At 40.4% G+C, this 24,086-nt stretch overlaps 1 long non-coding RNA gene across 1 annotated transcript; it reads left to right on the forward strand.

Annotated features, from left to right (window-relative positions):
• On the forward strand, nucleotides 1,765-21,452 carry LOC102158661. The gene is made up of 3 exons (XR_309221.3): nucleotides 1,765-3,511; nucleotides 3,632-3,705; nucleotides 17,290-21,452. It is a non-coding gene; the product is annotated as an uncharacterized LOC102158661 (long non-coding RNA).

The following is a 24,086-nucleotide window of genomic DNA, read 5'->3' on the forward strand; positions in this document are numbered from 1 at the left end:
ATTGGGATTATGGGTTTGGGAAAGGAAGGTCACAGAAATAAAGTACCACTCTCTTCACATCAAAGGTAAATGCTATCAACATGCCTTATCCTTGCTGATGTTAATTTGATCACCTGGCTGAGATAGCCTCTGTCAGGTTTCTCCAGTGTAGAATTGCTCCATCCCCCTCCTTCCATACAATACTCTTTGGAAGGAAGCCACTAAGTGTAGCCCACGCTTGGAGAATGGGGAATTACACTCCAACTCCTTGAGGGGGAAGTAGCTACATAAATTAATTGGAATTCTCCTGCACAAGAAATATGTCTATTCTATGAGTGAGTTTAAGATGATGGAATCAACAGGTTCTAGGTATAGGAAAAGACAGATTAAGAGAAGTCAGGGATAGCTTCCAGGTTGCTATGGGACCTCCTCTGTGAAGTGGTCATAATACCAGATCTTGGAGTTCCCGGCGTGGTGCAGTGGAAACGAATCCGTCTAGGAACCTTGAGGTTGTGGATTCGATCCGTGGCCTCACTCAGTGGGTTAAGGATCCGGGTGTTGCCGTGATCTGTGGTGTAGGTCGAAGACACAGCTTGGATCTGTCGTTGCTGTGGCTGTGGTGTGTAGACCGGCAGCTATGACTCCGATTCAGCCCCTAGCCTGGGAACCTCCATATGCCGCGAGTGCGGCCCTAAAAACAAAACAAAACAAAACAGATCTTGGATATATTCCAGATTTTGGTAAATGTTTGGGGGAGAGCATGGGACCACATTGTCAGAAGTGGGTAGAAGAGACGGTGGCCCAGAAAGGAGAACACCTTGCCCCAGGGCCAGAGCTGAGAGTGCAGGATGCTGAGTCAAGTCATCTTGTGCAGAAAGAAGAGACACCTATGTGCAGTATCTGGAGCCACTCCCAATGAGCACATGGTGAAGTGGAGGGGAGGGGAAAGCAGCAGAGGCAAAGGGCCTGAACTGGGCCAGGAAAGGATCAGCCTGGCAAGAAGCTCCCAGCCAGTCTGAGAGATAGATGGCCTGGGTATCCTTGCCTCTATCTGCTCTGGCTCCTTCATCCTTTCTAGAGGGTCTCAGTTTTCCTATCTGCAAATTTAGGCTAATCATGCCAGGGAATCAGCCCAGGCGAAGCAACCAGGCTAAGATCCCAAGATGGAGTCTAGCCTTGAAGCAGACCTCTTGAAGCCTGGCCTTCATCATGCTCTTGCCCATCCTCTCTGTCCCTTTATTCAAATCCCCAGCCTTTCATCCTGGCATTTGTGGCTCCTCTTCACCTACCCTGTCACAGAGGGCCTCTGACTTCAGGGACACTGTTAGGACACAATTACGGGATTCTAATACAGTTGGCCAGGGTGCTCATGTCCTGGACTTAAGCATGGGATAAGAGGATGTTCTTTGCCTAGGGTGACATCTTGTTCCCTGTGCCCTCACTCCTCAGTATGTGGTGTGGCTTCAGGTCCTGCCTAGTCTGGTCCTCCAAAAGGGAGGACTGTTTTAGAAGGTCACATCCAACTCCAAAATACAATCTTTGCTGAAGACCAGTGAAGACAGGGCCATTTGCTGGGACCCCAAACAGAAACCAGGAGGAAGATGAGGAGTTGTGGACCCAATGCCCCCCAGTGTCTCTCCCATGCTGAAGCTTCTTGTCTCTGTATCCTTCACAACTCACCCCACTCCCCTGCAGCAGAGGGCCCTGCTCCTGAGGGTGAGGTTCACAGGATCTCCTAGGGAAAGACCTTTAAAGTGCCACCTACTTCTGTGAACAAAAGCAGATTGATAGGGACAAAACTAAATTCAGAAAACTAGATCCCTCTGTGGTGACCAAAAAGGCCAGCACTGGTTCCCTCAGTTGGAGGTGTGGAGGATGGTTAGGGAGGCATCCTATTTTTCATTCAGTAAACACTTATTGAGCACCTGCTGTGTGCCTGATAGAAACTGGGTTACACAGATACAACAAAGAAACACAATCAACCAAATCTTTGTCCTCCCAGAGCCCAGAGTCAAATACAAGTGTTCTTAACATTTATTGTGTGTGCCATGGACCTGTTTGGTGATCTGGTGAAGGCTTTGGGCCTTTTCTCAGAAAACAATATATTTTAAATGCATAAAATAAAATATAAAGCACTATACAATATTGACTGTGGTGAAATATAGTTACTAAGACATGGAAAAGCAAATATGTGCTATAGTAATATATGTGCTCTTTGTTAATCACAAGATATACTGGGGAGGTCTAATGTCAATCATGATTTTAAGATAGAGATTACAGGATATTTCAAGAAATGTGCAACATCTGTAATATGGTATGAAAATCTGTGATTTCTATTAGTGACAGAGTCACAGGTACTGCTATTACTATAGTGAGTTACATTCTTTACCAAAAAGATGCTAAATTTCAATTAGGAGACTGAAAACAAAGATGTAATTTTTTCCCATCCAAATTCATGGACCCCTCTAAACCCTGTGTCTGGACTGGATTGGAGATCTATGAACCCAAATTAAGAACGCTTGGTAGTAGAAAGATCCTTCCTTTCCTGTCTCTCCTTCCCACCCCACCGCTTCCTTTTTAGACAGCGTTCGTTTGGAGGAGAGAAGCCTGGGTTTTATGCTGGGTCTTATTGCTGTATGACCTCAAGCCAATCGGTTTGCCTCTCTGGGTCATGGTTCCCTCAGGCTGAAACAATGGCAATGGCAAGAAGGAGAGGAGACCAATTTTTATGCCCAGACAACTAATTTACCTTCTCTCATTGAATCCTCCATTGAAGGAATGGCATTGTCAGGAAAGATTTTTAAAATTATCTTCCCATTTCACAGACAGTTAAACTGAGGCTCCAAGCAAAGTGGCCACTTGACCAATGTCTTAATCAATATGTAGCAGGGGCTGGTGGGTGACTGGCCAGACCCCTATAACCAGATCATCCTCCAGGGATAAAATTAGGAACCACGTTCTTTTTAAGCGAGAGAAATCTCTGCTCAAGAAGTCTCTGCAGGTGGGCGTAAGCTATGGGAAACTGGAGGCAGAGTCGTGTCTCTTAGCGGAGCGACGGCTTGCGCGAGGGGGCTTACGGAGAATAAGACGTCAAGAAGCCGCGGCTCTCTAGTGACTCGCGTCAGGCCTCACTTTAGGCTTCGCGCCTGCGTGCTCCCAACTAACCTCTCAAACGCCTGTCGAATGGACTGGCAAACAGCGATGACGAGTCCTCTTCCTGGCCAATGCTAATAAAGGGTGGGCTTGGCACGTAAACCAATCAAAGACCCCCAAAGGGGCGGGTTTTCTTCGGCCTGGATCCAGCCTTGGGGGGTAAAAATAAAGTGTTTCCATTTCCAGCCAATCCCAGGAAAGGCAGGAGGGCACTCCTCCAATGGGAACCTGGAGCCGTCGGTAGCGGTGGCGGCCTGCGACCTCGCAATAGCTCCGGCAGGCGGGAGGGACGCGTCCAGTGCTTTCGCGAGGTCCTGCTGCCTGCCGCTGGAACCTGGTCGAGCGAGGCAGCGGCGACGCCGACGGTCTGAAGTTCCCGGTGAGACGCTGTAAAGACGGGGGTGGGTGGGGCGGAGGGCGAGGGGAAAGATGCCGGGCTGGAGCGCGTGAGGGGTGGGACCTCGGCGAGCTTTTTACCCGGGCGGCCTCTCAACCCTAGGTCAGCGGGTTGCGGAGGATCGTGCGGGTAGCAAAGGGAGGGCGAGTGCTCCTGCGGCCCCAGACGGCAACCAGGTGAGTACCCTGCGGAGCCCACCGCCCATGCCCGCCCTCCGCGCTCCCCCCATTTCTGTCTCTTGGGAAACGGTACTGTGCAGGTCTGCAGCTCATGTGATCGTCTGCTTGCGTGTCTGTAAGTCTCCGTCTCTCTCTCTCTCTGCCCACACCCACCCCCCTCTTCCTCTGTCTCTGTCTCCATCTTTCTGTCTCCGTCTTTCTGTCTGGCTCCCTCTCTAAGAGACCTTACAGGCTGAATCCTGACCGTTCTAGTTAAACTAGCCGTAAGACCTTGAGCCTCACCCAGTGGTGTCTCAGTTTCCTCATCTGTCAAATGGAAGTCTAATATAATCTCCACCTATGACAATACGTACGCATCACTTTGCCCAGCACCTGGCCCCTGGAAAAGTTTCAATAAATAATAATTGTTATTGATTGAAAAGAATATAATCTGTCTTTCCCTTTGGCTTTATTTTCTCCCTGCTGTCTCTGACCCTTCCTCCTCCCCAGTTGGTTCTTTTTGACTGCTTCTGTCTTTCTCTGTTTTTGCTTTTCCTCTTTCTGTTTGTCTTTTTCCCATCCCTAAACAGGTTAGTAGTGCATTGTTTATAGCAGTGAGCTTGGCCTGAGAGCACCTTTGAGCTTAGCCTGTGGCTCTGGACTGTTCTGTGGCCCCGGGAAGGGGGGGGGTGAAGCCTGGCCTTAGGCTTCTTCTGGCCTCTTTGAGGCGAGAACTCTCCTCTTTGTTCCCCACCCTACTGTGTTAAACAGGTGAGACCCCCAGGGTGGGGAGCAGCTTAGATGAAAGAGTGGATCAGGTCCTTGTTCTGTATCATGTTAATCACCACACAAAGACCAGAGACCAGAGGTCTCCTAGTTACATTCCCTTACAGCCGTGGAATTGCCCAGGCCTTTGGAAAATCATCAGAGCAAAATCCCCTTCATTCTCACCCTGGTTTCTGAATAGTCCTGTTGTTTTCTTGCCATGCCTTAGTGGTTCTCATACCTTTTGGACACAACACTCCATTTTTATAATGTATATTTTGAAATACTCCCTTCACTCTTCTGAATTGAAGTGCATAGATAAGAGAATCTGTCTACATACATAATTCCTCCAAAACCAATATAATGTCCTAATTGAATACAAGGGAGAAGGAAAGGAATAATAATTTATAATAAAACAGTATGTATTTCAGTATGTAAAGGCTAGGATATAATTCCATTAGAAGACATAATGAAATTGCCTTCACATGATGATGCCTGTACCTGGGAAGGTGACAGCTACACTATGACTCAGACACCGCAGATAGGGTGATGCAATTTTCCTAGATGATGAACAGTTCTTCAGAAAGTTCTAAAAACAAAATGCAATCTTCCCTCAATTTATATGGTGGTTATTGAATTTCTGGAGCAGTCTTTATATATTAAAATCCATGATCTGGCCCCTACAACCACTCTCCCCACTTGCTCCCTGTGTTTCACCCATCCTGGCCTCCTTGTTGCTACTTGAACATATAAGGCACATGTCCACCCCAGGGGTTTGTACTGGACCATCCCTTGTACTAAAAATGCTCCCCCACCCCCACAGTATCCACAAAGCTTATGCCCTCACCTCCTTCAGGCCTCTACTCAGATGTCACTTTCTCAGTGAGGCCTACCCTGACCACCCTGTTGAAAATTTTGGCTCTCCCCAGCACATACCCTGCTCTATTTTTTCCCTAGCACTCCTCATCCCCTTACATAATACATAACTTACATCTTTATTGCATTTGTTGTTTATTTTCTGATTCTCCTACTTGATTGTAAACTACAGAAGAGCAGAGGTGGTTGTCTTTCTTGTGCCTTGATGTATCCCTATTACTTAAAACAGTGCTTGGACATAGTAGATGCTCTCAATAAATGTTTGTTGAATGAATAAATGAGTGAATGAACAGGTTTTTTCACCTACATGATTGGTGAACATTTAGAATGGTGGAACATTCTAAAGTCATATGGGATGCAGTACTATTCTTTGCTGTGTGGAGCTGTCTTGTGCACTGCAGGATGCTGAGCATCCCTGGGCTGTGCCCACTAAATTTCACAAGTAAGTCCAATTATTGTGACAGCCGAAAACGCCCCCGAACACCTCTTGACTGTCTCTTCCACCCCAACTGAGAACCACTGCTTGAACAGAAATCTGGCTTTCCCCTAAGCACTTGGCTCCCCCAGCAGCCCCCTCAATCCCGCTCTTGCCATATGTCCTTCCCAGACATTCTCTCTCTCGCCTCCTTAAACGTTCTGTTTTTTTAGAATTAAAAATTTTTCGATGGCTCAGTGGGTTAAGGATCTGGTATTGTCACTGCTCTGGCTCAGATTTGATTCCTGGCCCAGGAACTTCCTCATGCCTCAAGCATGGCCAAAGAAAAGTTTCATTTTTGAATAATTTCAGACTTTTTAGAAGTTATGAAAATAGGACAAAGAATTTCCATATATCCTTCACTCAGATTCTCCACATGTTAAGAAATTACACAACTGCAGCTCAGTTATTAAAATTAGGAAATTAACATTGGTACAGTACTCATTTTTTGGTCGCACCCTTGGTACATGGAAGTTCCCAGGCCAGGGGTCAAATCTGCCATGCCTCAGCTGCAGCAACACCGGGTCCTTAAGCCACTGTGCCGGGCTGGAAATCAAACCCATGCTGCCACAGAGACAACACAAGATCCTTAACCCACTGTGTCACAGCAGGAACTCCTGGTACAGCACTCTTAATGACAGCACAGAACCTATTTGAATTGCATCAGTTTTTCCACTAATATAATTTTTCTCTTCTAGGATCTAATTCAGGATCCCACATTGTATTTGTCATATCTCCTTAGGCCCTTTCAATCTGGGACAGTCCTTTTGTCTTTCATGTCTTTGGAAACTTTTGAAGAGTCCTGGCCAGGTATTTTATAGAATTTGAGTTTGCCTGATGTTTCTTTGTGATTATAGTTATGTAATTTGGCAAGAATACCACAGAAGAGATGTGTCTTCAGTGCTTTGTTTTCCTTTTTACAGCTCCACCTGTGGCATATGGAAGTTCCCAGGCTAGAGGCCTATACCACAGGCACAGCAATACCGGATCCAAGCTGCATTTGCTACCTACATTGCAGCTTGCAGCAGTGCCAGATCCTTAACCCACTGAGTGAGGCCAGGGATCAAACCTGCATCCTCGTGGATATTAATCAGGTTCTTAACCTGCTGAGCCTCAGCGGGAACTCCGTCTTCAGTGCTTTGTGTCAGGAAACACATGATAACAGTTTATCCCAATACTAATTTTGCTCACATTGACTATTTGTTTAAGTTGGTGTTTCCAGGTTTCTCCATTATACTCTTTTTCCCTTTGAAATTAGTAGGTAATTTGTGGAGAGATCCAGTAAGATTATGTAAATATCTAGAATTCCCTAGTAGCCTCACAGTTAAGGATTTGGTGTTATCATTGCTGTGGCTCAGGTTTGATCCTCGCATTCCATGAACATGGCAAAAAAAAAAAAGATTATGTAAATATCAACCACCTTGTTTTAACTCTCGAATCACCTACTCGTCTGTTACAGTCAGGTGTAGACATACACACATACCTGCCCATGTCATATCTCATTCCTAAAAGAATTTAGCTACCAGTTATCTGTCTCTCTCTATAATACTGCTCCAGCCTACCACTTGGTGATTTTAACATCCTCATAGATGACCCTTCCAATAGTCTTGTCTCTCAGTTCTGTGGTCTGCTTTTCTACAGTACTCTTGGCCTTTCAGCCCCACCTCAGGCATGTACCCCAGTGGTCTTAGCCTTCCTGTCAGTACCTGTGACTGCATCACCTCCATAATCACAGTTTTAGGCCTCCTGACATCCAACCAGTACCTGTCCTTCTGGTCCTCTAGCACCCCAATTCCAGCCATCCTTCGGTGCCACTGGGACTGAACATTTTCACTACCCTTACTTCTTCCATGTTCCCATGTCCTTTCTTTAATCAGCTTAGATTCTCTGGTCCGTCATAATACTCATTGCCTTGCATGCATCCTCACTTCCTTTGCCTTCTGCCACTTTAGCATACTTAGCAGGCAGAACCCCGGCCCTGCTTAAATCCAACTCTGCCAGCTCCACTGTACTTCCCCAGGCCATTCACTGTCCTACCCTTCTTGATGGCTATTTCAGACTTTCTCTCTCTTCAAATCTCTAACACCTCGTCTCCCATCCTAGGTTCAGGCTGCCTGCTTGACTAAAAATTTTAAACCATCGAAGAGAACCAACACAGATTCCCACTTCCACATCCACCCACCAAACAGCATCTGTACTTACATACTCTGCCTTCTTTTCTGCTATTAAGGATAAACTGTCCCCGCTGTCATCAAAACCCTACCTCTCCAATTTGGGACTAGATCCCATCGTCTGACCTACTTGAGTACATTGCTCCAGCAGCCTTCCCCTCTCTCCTGCCTCAGTTTCCTGGTCTTGCGAGATCATTACCATTAACACACAGACATCTTGTTATTGCTTGCATCTTTTTGTTATAGCTTTGTTGAGACCTATTTCACATAGCATAAAATTCACCCTTTAAAAAGGCACTTACTATTCTATTCGGTGGCCTTTAATATAGTGACAGCATTGTCCACAATCAATTTTAGAATATCTTTATTCCCCCCAAAAGAAGCTTCATACTGATTATCAGTTAACTCCCAATGACTCCTCTCCCCCAAACCCTAGGCAGCCACTAATCCACTTTGTGTCTGTATTTGTCAAGACATCTCATATAAATGGGATCATATTGGCATTTATGAGTGGTTTCTTTCACGTAGCATAACCGTTTTGAGGTTCATCCATGTCGTTGCATGTGGCATTCCCTTTTATTGCCAAATGATATCCCATTGTATGGATATACTACCTTTTGTTCATTTATTTGTCAGTCAATGGACATTTCAGTTTTCGTGTTTGGCTATTACAAATAATGTTGCTCAGAACATTTGTGTACAAGTTTCTGTGTGAATGTATGTTTTCTTTTCTCTTGGGTAGACACCTAACAGTGGGATTGCTTGGTCATATGGCAGCTCTATGTTTAACTTTTGAGGAATTACCAAACTTTGCCAAAGTGGCTGCACCATTTTACATTTCCATCAGCAATGTATGAGGGTTCCAATTTCTCCATATCCTCACCAAAACCTTTTATTGTTTTTTTTTAATTATAGCCATTCTAATGAGTATGAAGTGGTATCTCATTGTGTTTTTATTTGAATTTCCCTAATGACTAATGATGTTGAACATCTTTTCACATTGGCTATTTTCGTGTCTTCTTTGGAGAAAATGTCTATTCAAATCCTTAGCCTTTTAGAAATTAGATTATTTGTCTTTTTATTGTTGGATTGTAAGAATTCTTTATATACTTCAGTTACAAGTCTCTTGTCAGATAGATGAATTGCGAATCTTTCCTCCCATTCTTCAGGTTGTTTTTTCACTTTCTTGATGGTGTCCTTTGATGCACAAAAGATTTCATTTTGATGTTCAGTTTATTTGCTTTTTTTTTCTTTTATCTCTTGACTTTTTGTGTCATATCCAAGAAACCATTCCATAAACCAAGGTCACAAAGATTTAGTCCATTGCTTTCTTCCAGGAATTGCAAGGCTTTAGCTCTTAAATTTAGGCTGGTGATTCATTTGAGTTAATTTTTGTGCATAGTGTGAGGTGGGGGTCCAAATTTTATTCTTCCATTTGTGGATATTTAATTTTTTTTTTTTTTTGTCTTTTCAGGGCTGCACCTGCCGCATATGGAGGTTCCCAGGCTAGGGGTTGAATAGGAGCTGCAGTTGCCAGCCTACACCACAGCTACAGCAACGTCAGATCTGAGCCATATCTGTGACCTACACCATAGCTCATGGCAATGCCAGGTACTCAACCCTCTGAGGGAAGCTAGGGATCACACCTGCATCCTCATGGATACTGGTTGGGTTCGTTGTCACTGAGCCACAATGGGAACTCCTGTTTGTAGACATTTAGTTTTCCCAGCACATTTTGTTGAAAAGAGTATTTTTTCCTTCATTGGAACTGTCTTGACAACCTCGTGAAAAATCAGTTAACCATTAATCATAATGTGAAGGTTAATTTTTGGACTCTCAATTCTATTTCATTGATCTATATATTTGTCACTGTGCCAGATTACACTGTCTTGATTACATTAGCTGTGTAGTAAATTTTGAAATCAGAAAATGGGACTCCTCCAACTTTGTTCTTTTTCAAGATTGCTTTGGCTGTTCTAAGTCCTTTGCACTTCCATATGAATTTTAGCATCCTCTTGTAAGTTTCTGCAGAAAATCAGCTGAAGCTTTTATAGGGATTGTATTGTCTTTGTTTATCAATTTGGGAAGTATTGCCATTGAACAATATTAAGTCATCCAATCCATGAACATGAGAAGTCTTTCCATTTACAGCTTCATTCTTTCAGAAGTGTTTTATAGTTTTCAGTGTACAGGTCTTGCACTTACTTTGTTAAATTTATTCCTTAGGTATTTTATTCTTTGTGCTGCTATTATAAATGGGGCTGTTTTCTTAATTTCACTTGCTGATTATTCAGTGCTAGTGTGTAGAAATACAATTGATTTCTGTTTATTGATCTTCTATCCTGTCACATTGCTGAACTTGTTTATTAGTTCAAATAGTTTTTAGTAGATTCCTTAGGATTTTCTGTATATAAGACCACATCATCTACAGAGAGAGATAGTTTTACATTTATTTTCCAATCTGGATGCCTTTTATTTACTTTTCTTGACCAATTGCCCTGGTTAGACCTACAGTGTTGACTAGAAGTAATGAGAGCAGACATCCTTGTCTTGTTCCTGATCTTAGGGGGAAAGTATTGAATCTTTCTCCGTTAAGCGTGGTGTTAGCTGTGGGTTTTACATAGTTTTCCTTTATCAAGTTGAGGAAGTTCCCTTCTAATTTTAGTTCTCTGAGTGTTTTTGCCATGAATGGGTGTTGGATATTGTCAGATGCTTTTTCTGCATCTACCGAGATGATCGTGTGGAGTTTGTTTGTCCTTTTAATAGGGTATATTACATTGATTATGTTTCAGATAATAAACTAACTTTGCATTCTTGAAATAGATCCTAATGTTATATAATGCAATATATAATATGTGCCTGGACTTGTTTTGCTGGTATTTTGTTGAGAATTTTTACACCTCTATTCATAAGGGATATTGGCCTATAGTTTTCTTATGTCTTTGTCTGTTTTTGGTATCAGAATAATACATGTTGCATAGAGCGAATTGGGAAGTGTTTCCTTCTCTGTTTTTTGGAAGAGTTTGTAAAGGATTGATATTTGCCTTGTGTGTGTGTTATGTCATTTATGTTCTTTTGTTCTTCAATTGCTCTCTTCCTATATATCAAGTAGATGTTTTCTCCTATAACTTTTTTATTTCCTTGTTAACTGTATATTTTTGAGTTAAGTTCTTAGTGGTTGCCCTGGAAATTACAACTAACATCTTAACTTGAAACAATCTACTTTGGGTTAATTCTAACTTAATTTCAATGGCATATAAAAACTTCGCTCTAATATACTTCTGTTCCCTTTCACCTCCTTCATAGTATTATTATCATACAAATTACCTCTTTATACATTATAAGCTTGCCAACATAGTTTTTTTAATTATTGCTTATGTAGTTATCTTTTAAAACAGAAGAATAAAAGTGTTACAAACAAAAATACCTGTGTAATTCCTTTAAGTTACAAACAAAAACACCATTCGTAATAGTTGTGTAATTACCTTTAAGTTACTATTTAGTGTCCTTTAATTTCAGCCTGAAATTAGTATTTCTTGCAAGATAGGTCTATTAGCAACAAATTCTTTCTTTCTTTTTTTTTTTTTGTTTATCTTCTCTTTCATGTTTGAAGGACAGTTTAGCTAGATGTAGAAGAATTATCTATCTCTTTCTTTCAATGTATTAAAGATGTCATTACACTGTCTTCTGGCCTCCAGTGGTTTCTGATAACAAATCAGCTGTTAATCTTAATAAGGATCCCTTATAATGCAACAAGTCATTTTTCTCTTGCTGCATTCAAGATATTCTTGTCTTTGACTTTCATCAGTTTCACTCTGTGTCTAGGTGTGTATCTCTTCGAGTTTATTTTACTTGAGCTTCTTGAAAGTATAGATTATGTTTTCCATCAACTTTGTGATGTTTTGGCCCTTTTCTGAGGCCCCTTTTTCTCTTGTCCTTCTGATACCTCCATTATATATATGTTGGTACACTTATGTGTGAAGCTTTTTCTGTTTTCTTCTTTCTACTCTTTTTTCTTTCTGCTTTTCAGAACGGATCATATCTGTTTGACCTATCATAAAATTTACCCTTTCTCTCTTCTGCCAGCTCAAATATGTTGTTGAGCCCCTCTAAGTGAATTTTTCATTTCAGTTATTATACCTTTCAGCACAAGATTTTCTATTTGATTTTTTAAAATGATTTCTGTCTCTTTATTGATATTTTCCATTTAGTGAGACATTGTTCTCACACTTTCCTTCAACTCTTTAAATACAGTTTCCTTTAGTTCTTTGAAAATATTTATAATTACTAATTTAAAGTCTTTGTTAAGTCCCAAACATTGGCCTCCTCAGGGACATGTTCTTTTGGCTGATTTTTTTCCCCTGTATATGTAACATACTTTCCTGTTTCTTTTCTTGGTTCATAATTATTTTGTCAAAAATTGGACATTTTAGATACTCTGCTCTAATAACTCTAGTTTTAGACTCTCCCACCCTCAAGGTTTGTTGTTCTGGTGTGTGTGTGTGTGTGTGTGTGTGTGTGTGTGTGTGTGTGTGTGTGTGTGTTGCGTCGCGTCGTTGTCATTATTGTTATTTTTCTTGTTGTTAATTTGTTTAGTAACTTTACTTGACTGAGTCTGTGGATTCTATATTTCCCTGCATTATGTGGCCTCTGAGTTCTCTGGTAACCTTTTAAAAAAAAAAAAAAAGATCTTGTTTTTAAGCTTGGATTCCTAGGGGTCATACCTGGTAAGTATGATTTGGTGATTGGTCAGATAGATTTCCTTAAATGCCTTGTCTGTATGTCTTCCACCCTCTGCCAAGGAGATCTGTGTGAGAAGACATGCCTTCAAACTTCAGTAAGTTTGCAAGGCAGTCTTAGCTTTCACTTTCCGCTTGCACAGGACCTCACAGTCAGACAGAAGTAATGACTTAGTCCCTCTCCTTTTCCAGCTTTCTTGGGCATGCACATAACCATGTATATAGCCCTTTAGATACCAAGGAGTATGTCAGAGCTTTTCAGAGTTCCCTATAGTTGTCTCATCCTCCAGGATTTTCTTTTAAATTCCCAGCCAAAGCATGGCTCTGTTTTCTGGAATTTGTTCAGCTTTTGGCTATTGAACCACTAAGCTGGAGAGGGTGGGAGGGTGGGAAGAGCCACAAGTTAAAATGTCACACACACAAAAATGTCATAAAATCTGCTCTCTTGCCAAGATTCAGTTGTTTCTCTTGGATCGCTGATTTTCACTTCATTCTATGCCTTTGTTAATTGCCAGAGTTTTGAACTGGTTGGTTTTAGTTGGTTTGCCCATATTTTCATTGTTTTGGAGAGAGAGCTGGTTCACCAAAGTCCTCACTCTGCCATTCCATCGGTCTCCTATTGCTCCCATCTTTAAAAAATTTAAAACTCTTCATCCCATGTCCCCTTGCAAATACGACTTTGTTTCTCTATTCTTCTAACAACAAAACTCTTCAAGAGTTGTCATTCCTCAATTCTTCCTATTCTTTTCCCATTCCTCGTTTGTTCATACAAAATATATTAGACATATAGTAAAAGAATATATACCTTATATACGTGAGTTATAAATAATAATAATAATAATAATGAAAACCCAGAACTTACAACCCCACCCAAGGACAACATTAATGATAGTATCTTTCCCTATGTCGTTTTCTGTCCCATTCTCTAACTCCCTGCCAGAAATTACCCGTATCCTAAGTCTTGTGTTTAACATTCTTTTGCTCTTTTTGATATCTATTTTTTTCATATTTGTGGAGCTGCTTAACCAATACATTGTTTATTTGACTTGGTTATGAGATTTGTAAAAAATAGTATCATACTGTATATGGTCTTTTGTGATTTACTTTTTTCACTCGTTGTGTTTCCAAGATTCCCTGTTTTGCATGTAGCTGTAGCTTGTTCATTCTCAGTGCTGTATAATATTCCATCAGGTGATCTTAAAACAAATTATTCACCCATTTGCCTATTGAGAGACATTTAGGTCATATCTAGATTTTTGCTCTTATAATAAGTGCTATTATGAACATTCTTGTACATATCTCCTGACACACATGCACACCCATTTTTCTAAGTTGTATACCTAGGAATGGAATTGCTGGTTAATGTAAACATTCGTCATGATGGGATTATGCCAAAATGTGTTTTAAACTGTTGGTACCAATTTACACATCTTTCAGCAATTTATAAGAGGTCCCATTGATTCGTACCCTATCAATACTTGATATTGTCCCACTTTTTAATTTTTGTCATTATAGTGAGTCGTGGACTTAATTAGCATGTTTCAAATTACCAGTATGATTGAGCATCTTTTAATGTTTTATTGGTCACACATGTTTCTTCTTCTGTACAATGACTATTAATGTCTTTTGCCCATTTGAAAATTTTTACTGATTTATAGAAGTTAATTATTTGGATACTCATTATTTGTCAATTATATGGCTTTTAAATGAGTTGAGCAATTCAGTTTTTTTCTCTGTAGCCAGCACTTTTTGTGTTGTCTTCCCTAACCTATGGTTATAAAGATATTCTTTATTTTCTTCTAATAAAAGTTTAAAGGCTTGCCTTTCACTTTTAAGCCCTTAATCTAACTGGAATTGATTTTTTGTGGTGTAAGTTACAAGGTAGGGAGCCAATTGTATTATTTTCCCCATAGATAGCCTAATGATCTGAAGTGCCACTTCTGTCACATATCAGAATTTCATATCTGCATAAGTCTGTTTCTGGGATCTCTGCTATTGGCCAGCTTTTTGCCCCTGAACCAGTATGACACTACTTAATTACTTTAGCTTCATAAGGAATCTTGATATCTGGTAGAGCAAAATCTTCTCATCCTGTTTTTCTTCAGGAGTATCATATATTCTTGGCCATTTGTTATTTCTAATACATTTCAGAATCTGCTTGTTATTTTCTACCAGAACATTTGAACTGGAATAAATCTATCAATCCATTTGAAGAGAATTGGTATGTTTATGATGTTGAATCTTCCTAGCTATAAACATGATATATCCTTTCACTTTAAATAAATTCTCAAATGTCTTTTGGTGTGGAGCTTTATAATTTTCTGTATAAGGGCCCGCATATCTTGTGTTAGAATTATTCCTTGGTACTCTTGGCTTTTACTGCGATTATGAATGAGATCTTGTTATTTAATGTGTTTCATCTCTCTTGCAGGTGCATAGAAACGAAGTTGATTTTTTATATTTTTATTATAGCCATCCAGCTTGCTAAACTTCCATTACCTTTAAGCAAACTTAATTTCAGGATAATTTTAAGTTATAGAAAAGTAAATAAAGAGACAGTATGGAGAGTTCCTGTATACTCTTCACTGTGGTGTTTTTGTCAAAACTAAGAAAACAGCATTGGTATATTACTATTAACTAAACGTCAGACTCTCTATAGCTGTACCAGTTTTCCACTAATGTCCTTTCTCTTTTCTAGGATCTAGTTCCAAATATCACATTGCATTTAAGTTGTCATGTCTCTTTAGTGTTCTCTGGTCTATGACAGTTTCTCAGTCTTTCCTTGTTTTTTTGTTGTTTTTTTTTTAATAACCTTAACAGTTTTAAGATGCACTATAGAATGTCCCTCAATTTGGATTTGTCTGAAGTTTTCCTCATAATTAGACTGGGGTTGTTCTTGGAAAGAATCCCACAGAGTTGAAGTACCCTTTCATCACATCAGGGGCATGTGATATCCCTATGACATCACTGGTGATGTTGACCTTCACCACTTAGTTAAGGTGGGGTTTGCCAGGTTTCTCCATTGTAAATTTGCTGTTTTTCCCCGTTTCACTCTCTTCTTTGGAAGAATCTACCCCATCCTCAAGGAGAAGGAGAGGAATTAAGCTCCACCTCTGGAAGAGGGTGTATTTACATATATTATTTGGAATCCTTCTGTAAAAATGGTGTTTCTTCTCCTGTATTTATGTAGTTATTCAGTTTCTTGATTATATTTGTTTAATAATTTGACTTATAAATCCTATATTGTTACTTGTCTTGTGGTCAGATTGTTCCGGCTTTGGCCAATGGGGACTCTTTTAGGTTGGCTTCTGTGTCCCTTGGACATGGCCCCATCCTTCTGTGTTTGATTACCTCCTTACTTGCCAGCACTGCACGATGCTTCCCACTCATCTTTTCTCTTCCTGCCCTAACCCCAACCAGAACCAACCATTTCTCAAGGAACCCTGGTTCCTTTTAAGTTGTCTGTATATTCCTTTGTGTTTTCTACGTTGACAGCCATATCAGCTATTAATAATGACAGTTTTGTGTTCTTCCTCCCCAACTTGATGCTTTTCATTTCTTTTTCTTGTCTCACTGAGATGGCCAGGACCTCCAGTACAGTGTTGAATAGAAAAGATGGCCATGGGCATCCTTATCTTGTTGAATATTTTAGATTTTCCCTAGTAACTAACTTTTCCCTAGTAAGAATGATATTTGCTGTTGGTTTTTACAGGTTTTATCAAATGAAGCAAGTTCCTTCCTATTCCTTTTTGCTAAGAAGTTTTAATTATTGTTTTTAACTCATGAAAGGGTGTTGAATTTTTATCAAATACCTTTGGTTGGGACGATTATGGTTTTTTCCTCCAATAATCTGATAATGTAGTAAATGACATTTATAGATTTTCCTCATGTTAGACCACCTTTGTATTTCTGGTATAAATACAATTTGGTCATGATCTTTTCCTTTTTATACAGTACTAGATTCAGTTTGTTAATATATTGTTTAGGATATCTGTATCTGTGTCCATGAGTAAAACTGGTCTTTAATTTTCCTTTCTCATGCTGTCTGTATTTTCTTTTGGCATCAAGTTCTGCTGGTATTATAGAATGAGTCAGTGTTCCCTCATTTACAATATTCTGGAATACGCTGTATGACTTTGGAATGATCTGTTTGGTAAAACCATCTTGGTTTGGTGTTTCCATTTTAATATTAAGTTAATATTAAACTTCGAAATAAAATATTTTCAGAAATTTCAATGAGAAACTTGAAACCTGCTCCCATAACATGTTTATTTTATATCAGGTTTTATGCTCAAAGTGATTACACACAAATCCCAATCAAGACTTTAATGATGTGTTCTTTAAATTCTTAACAGTCACCATCAATAAAAATCTTTCTTTGTACAATTAGGTGATAAAGTATTTGAAACCAATTTTTGAATTGTTCAAAAATGTTTTAACAAGTGAAATGATACCTTTTTGTTTCACTGACAAATATATTGTTAGAATTTCTTCTGAGAATGTGATTAGACTTCGAATCCAATTGAACTCTTTCATATTAACTATTTCAAAATAATGATGAAGCTCTTATTTGCAGAACATACATCATTGTTAGAATCATCACCCTGCAGCTAGCTTGGACACCATTAAAAGGGCTCATCAACTGCAAACGGATAGAAGTATCTGATATTCGTGAAGACAGAGTTTCAGGGCTTCTGCCTGGAGCTACACTCTCCAGAAGCCCCTGCTTGGCCTCTCTGCACCCAACCCCACCCCAACCAGTCACAGCTTGGGTCGTGTGTGGTGTTTCTTGGCAACTGGAAAACAGACTCCTCCAGCAGCTCCACAGGCCCCTTGTCCTCACTGAGCAGAAGACTACAGAAGCTGGCTACTGAAGAAGCTGTCCAAGTCTTAGAGCTCCTCCTTGGCCCTGCTTAGCACACTTACCACAGAGCAGTAACCGAGTGCTGGCTGTTACTCATTTGCGCTTACTACCTGCAGGGACTTCAGAGGGATTTGTCAGACCCCATTTCACCCTAAGGCCACTCCCTAAGAATCTCCACAGGAGGCTACCCATAGAGAGAGGTGGCTTGCCTAGGGTCTCCACTGCCTTAGGTCATACGTGGACACTTCCAGGGCTAAGGGGATTAATATCTTTTTGCCTACCTGTAACCCACATATCCATTGGAAAATTCTGCCTCCTGCTATTTTCTGTTCTTTTATTTGTTTTTTGGTAGGAAGAGTTTTAACTACTTCTTCAGTTCCTTTAATAGTTGGAGGATTATTCAGGATTTCTTTTTCTTCTTGCGTTAATTTTGGTAAGTTATAGTTTTCTAGGAATTGGTCCATTTTGTCTGTGTTCTCAAACTTGTCGGCATAAAGTTTCCTTGTTTTTTTGTTCTCTGTTCTATCTGTAGTTATGTCTCCTTTTTCATTGCTGATATTGGTTATTTGTGCTTTCTCACTTTTTTTCTTGATCAATCTCTCCAGAGGTTTGTCTATTTTATTAGTCTTTTCAAAGAACCAGCTTTTGGCTTTGTTGCTCCTCTCTATTGTGTCTTTGTTTTCTATTTCTTTAATTTCTGCTCTTATCTTTTTTGATCTCCTTCCTTCCACATTTTTTGGATTTATTCTGTTGTTCTTTTTCTAATTTCTTAAATTGGGCACAGAGCTCATTAATTTTTGTGCATTTAAGGACATAACTTTCCCTCTAACTACTGCTTTTCTTCAAGTTCAGACATGTCGTATTTTATTATTGTTCGGTTCCAAGTACTCAGCATTTCCATCGTGGTTACTTCTTTGACCTGCGAGAAGTGTGTTTCTAAATATTTGGAGATTTAAAATTTTACCTCTTTGTTATTGAAATTTGTCTTAATTGCATTATGATCAGAGGATGTGATCTGTGTGATAAAAGCTCTGAAATTTATTGAGACTTGTTTTATGGCTTAGTACGTGATCAGTATTTTTGAATGTTTCCTATGTGATTTATAAGAATGTATGTTCTCTAATTGTTGAATACAGAGTTCTACATATGTCTATTATCAAGTTTGTTAATTGTATTGTTCACATTTTCTATATCTACTGATTTTCGGGGGGTCGTACTATACCATGAATTGTAAGGTGTGTTAATATTCAGTTCTGATGGTGGATTTATCTGTTTCTTCTTGTAATTCTCTTTTTCTTTACATGTTTTGAGGGTATTTTATTAGGAATATTCAAATCAAGAATTGTTATATATTCCTGCTAAACATGTATGACGTTCTCTATTCCTGATAATGCATTTTTCCTTGAAGTCTATTGTATCTTACAGTAATATAGAAACACAGACTTTTCTCCTGTTAGGATTTGTGTTACTTTGAAACATTTTCATGCCTTAATACTTTAATTATGTCTCTTGGGAATGGCATACAGCTGGACCTTTTAAAAATCGAATCTAATGCTCTCTATCTTTTAATGGGCAAGTTTAGTCTGTTTACATATATTGTGAAATATTTGGATTTTTCTCTACCGTCATAGTTTTTTATTTCTATTTCCTACCACCACCTTTGTGATGCTTCATTTTTCTCTTTTTTTGCCTGCTTTTTTCATTTGTTTGTTTCCTTATTCTATTTTTTTCCTCATTGCGGTTTGGAATTTACCTGTTCTTTTCCCATTATTTCTGTGGTTATCCTTGAGGTTTTGCTGTGCACATATAAGTTTTTAAGTTAAAACAGTGCTGGAGTTCCCATCATGGTGCAGTGGAAACGAATCCGACTAGGAACCATGAGGTTGCGGGTTCGATTCCTGACCTTGCTCAGTGGGTTAAGGATCCGGCATTGCCATGAACTGTGGTGTAGGTCGCAGACATGGCTTGGATCTAATGTGGCTATGGCTGTGGTGTAGGCCTGCAGCCGTAGCTCCAATTCGACCCCTAGCCTGGGAACCTCCATGTGCCATGGGTATGGCCCTAAAAAACAAACATAAATCAATCAATCAATAAAGTTAAACAGTACTTTAACATCCTTCTTGAATGCGAGAAGCTTAGAAACATTCAACTCTAGTCATTCCTCTCTTGGACCACGTGTTATTTTTTTGAGTATATTTATTTCCTCCCTTTCCCCCCCTAACCTCACAAATTCTATATCATCCTTAGTATTATTTTATGTAGATGGTGTGTGTTTGGATTTTCATGCATATATTCTTGCATCTCAGACCATCATTCTGGGATCATTTTCCTTCATTATGAATACAGTGTTGAGATGCCCTTTTAGTACAGATTTGTTGGTGTTAAATTCTCCCAGTCTTTATTATATGTAAATGTCTTTATTCTATACTCATTCTTAAAAGATAGATTGTTATAGGTAATATTAGAAGTCCATTGTCAGTCTAATTACTATTTTTGTAGGTGTTTTTGTTTTCTGGGTATTCTCAAGGTCTCTCTCTCTCATGGAGGAGAATGTTCAGGGGGTTCTGCACTTTCATTCTATTAGTGTTTCGGTATGTATTTCTTTTTTATTTATTGTACTTTGGAAATGTGCTTCATGCCTCTGGATTCATGTTTTTCATAATTTCTAGAAAGTTCTCAGTCATTATCTCTTCAAATATTGCCTTTCCTCCATTATTTCTATGTTTTCTTTCTCAGAATTCAGTTAGTCATATTTTGCATCTCTTCATTCTATCTTCCATATCTCGTAACATCTCATTGATATTTTCTATCTTGTCTTCTTGCACTTCATTGTGGACAATTTCTTCAGATATATCTTTCAGCTTATTGATTCTCTCTTCAGCTGTGTCTGATCTGCTGTTTAATCTGTCCACAGAATTTTTTATTTCAACAATGGTATTTTTCATTTGTACAGCCTTCATATATTTCACTTACCAATCTGCCTGGTCATCTCTTAATAGTTTCTTGTTGCTTGCTCATCTTTGTGGTTGCCTCTGTTATTTCTTTAAACATTTTATACAATTTTTGTTCAACCAGTGTCACTGTTTGCCTGAGTATGGCATTGTAAATATTGTTCACATCCAGACTACATAGTACAGTCTAATGACATATCCTTTGTTACATACCTTTTTGTTTTCCTAGTAATTCCCTCGTTTTTTTGGTTTGTTTTTTTTTTCTTTTGCCTAGTGTTCTAATACCATTACTAGGTCTTCTCTGAAATTCTTTTAAAAATCCCTATCAGGCTGTGTCCCTCCTCTGCTCAAAATTCTCCCATAACTCCCATCTCCCTCAGAATAAAAGCCAAAGCTCTCACCATGGCCCCAAAGTTTCTACACAAGCTGGTCCCCATAACCTCTCTGACCTGGCCTCATATCACTCTTCCCATCACTCACTCTTCTCCAGCCACATTGGCCTCCTTGCTGTCCCTTAAACATGCCAGATATCCCCCCTCTTCAGAGCCTTTGTACTTGCTGTTATCACTGTCTGGAACACTCTAAATTGTAGATAATCTGATGACTTGCCCACCCACTTCTAGTATGCTCAAATGTCACCTCCCTCGAGAAGCATTCCCTAACCACCATATCTAAAATAACCCCATTCACCAGCACTTTCATCATCCCCTTATCCTATTTATGGCTTATGTTTTTCTGCAGAGCACTGATCACCACCTGATATATTTATTTATTTATTGTGATTAGTGTTTGTCTGTCCCCAATAGACTGTAAGCTCCACAAAGCAGGACTCTTGTTTTTGTTCTTTGCTGTATCCCCAGTGCCGAGAACAGTGCATAGTAATATTGAGTAGATACTCAATAAATATTTGTGGAATAAACTGAATGAATTAATGAACTAATTAATGTGGAGGATAGAGGGAGAAATACATTGAGAACTGGGCTAGACATGAAGGCCTTTCATTCCATGCAAAAGAGCTTGAGCATCATTGTTCAGAAGGGCGGGGGCTGTGAAGAAGCCATGAGGGTAGTTCCTGGGGTCTTTTGAGTAGCAAATTTAGAGTTGATAGGGTGATGACAAAGCCTTGTATTCATGACTGGCTCCTGAACATGTTCGGTACCCTGGACTCCTGAAGATGGACCTGCCTCTTTCTCAAACAGCCCTCAAACTGCTGTGTGGTCATGCCTGCCTGTTACATGCTGAACACCAAAGCCCTAGCTCTCATTAGGCCTTCTAATCCCAGCTAGGATTTCCCCTTTCTCCTGCCCTGTGAGAAACAGTTTATTGGTTCTCCAATAAAAGCCAAGCAGATCACCCCAATTAGACTTTTTCTGTGGTAGTTGGATAGGGAGGGAGCTGGTAGAAAGACTGGCACATAGTAAATGCTGTCATAATGTGGACACTGCCGGGAGGTAAGTTTTAGCTCAGAAAAACTTTTTTCATTGTCAAGGCTGCAGTGGATGTGAGTTTTCTTCCTGACTTTTCCTCTAACCCCCTTGGGGGCCAACGAGACTCCAGTGGTTTCCATCTGCCCATGACTGTTTGGATACTAATTCTGTTGTCTAATATATGGCCTACTCCCCTGGTTTTTTGTCACCCACTAGTTTTATCAGAATGCCATCAGTACACACAGGTCCTTGTGGCATTCCCCTAGAGACTTCCCTCTGCGGGCCAACATCAGTTCATTAATCGTTACCACACTGGGTTTAACTAGCCAACTAGTTACTTGAGCAAAACTGACTGACCAGCTACTATGTGTCAGGCCTCCTGATCCACACTGAGGACACAGAGATGAACAAGGTGTGTTCTCAGACACAGGACCATAATTTCCGGTGGTCAATGCAGTAACAGTGATGGGTATGACAGACTGTGAGAGCCCCTAGGGAACACACAACCAAGCTCAAGGGACCAGGGAGGGTTTTTCTGGTTGAGATGGCATATGACCTGAAGCTAAAAAAATGAGTAGGAACCTTTTGGATGACTCATAAGGGAGGAGGAGGGCAGTTCAGGCAAAGGGTACAGCATGGGCAAAGGCCCAAAGATGGGAAGCCACATGATGTACACCAACCTCACTAACTGCCTTCGCTGTTCATTTGTCTTTCTACAAGTTCATTCTAGGAGACTGGCACATACCAAAATTCTGACATGAGGAATTTGTGACCTCCCCTGACATGCTAATCTGTTAACTCTTCAGAAAGGTAATGAAAAGTTGATTGGACATGACTGTCCACAAACTTGTCCATACCAGCTTCCAGTGTCCCTGCCTTCCTTATCTAGATGATGGTGCTTATGTTACCTGCTTCTTTTATATCCAACCCACCCACCCCACCCCCCGGGGTTGGGGTCATTTCCACTCTCCTGGAGGTGATGAAGTCTCTTCTCAGTTCCATGTGTGGAGGTCTCGTTGTAGAGAGGAGTTTTTCTGACTCCTGATACCATAAAGACCTTTATCTTTCAGGGAATGGACAGAGCCTGCCTATCTTGTCCTCAGATATTAGGGTTCACCTCCTCTGGCATTCATTCATACCTGTAATAATCTAAGACAAGGTGGAGTTCACGCTAGGGCGCAATGGGATCGGCTGCATCTCTGGAGCCCTGGGATGCAGGTTCAGTCCCCAGCCTGGCACAGTGGTTAAAGGATCTAGCATTGCTACAGCTGCGATATAGGTTGCAACTGCAGCTCCGATCTGACCCCTAGCCTGGAAACTCCATGTATTGCACAGTCGCCAAAAAAAAAGAAGAAAAAAAAATGAGTTAATTGTGGAGTCTGGCAAGCCCAGTTTCAAAGTATAGAGCTCCCCAGTGTCTTGGTTGCGTGACCATGTCGCATGTCCTAAATGTCAGTTACCTCATCAGTAAAATCAGCGGAATGCCCACTTTGGATAGTTGTGGGTGTTACAGCGTATGTAAGGTACTTGGCACCTGGCCACCATTTATTGAACACCTACTACTATCAGTATTAAAGGGAGAATGGCATAGTGGTTCAGAACTTGAGCCGTAGATCCAGACCACCTGGATTTGGATTGTAGCTCAACTACTTACTAGCATCGTGACCTTGGTCAAATTTCCTAACCTTTCTTACCTTTAGTTTGAGCATTTGTAAAATGAAGTTACTGTACCTGCCTCAGTTATCATGTGTATTCTTGTAGCAGGGTATAGATGGGAATTGGGGACCTTCACAGGCCTTTCCCCAGCCTTCCCTCTCTAGAGACCTCCCCCTCCCCAGGGGACCTACCTTTAGCCTCCCCCTCTCTCTAAGGCTAACAAAGAAGACCGAGCTGAGCTGCCCCATCCCAGTCACAGGGCCACGTTGTTATGGGAGCTTTCTAATGTTAAACCACTCTTGCATTTCTGGAATAAACCACAAACTTTCGTGTTATATTAAATTTTTTTTACTCATCCTGGATTTGGGGTTGATTTGTGGTGCAGCAGATTAAGGATTCAGCATTGTCACTGCAGTGACTTGGGTCACTGCTTGTGGCTCGGGTTCGACCCCTGGCCCAGGAACTTCCATATGCT

This window comes from Sus scrofa, chromosome X (assembly GCF_000003025.6).
Source record: "Sus scrofa isolate TJ Tabasco breed Duroc chromosome X, Sscrofa11.1, whole genome shotgun sequence".
NCBI lineage: Eukaryota > Metazoa > Chordata > Mammalia > Artiodactyla > Suidae > Sus > Sus scrofa.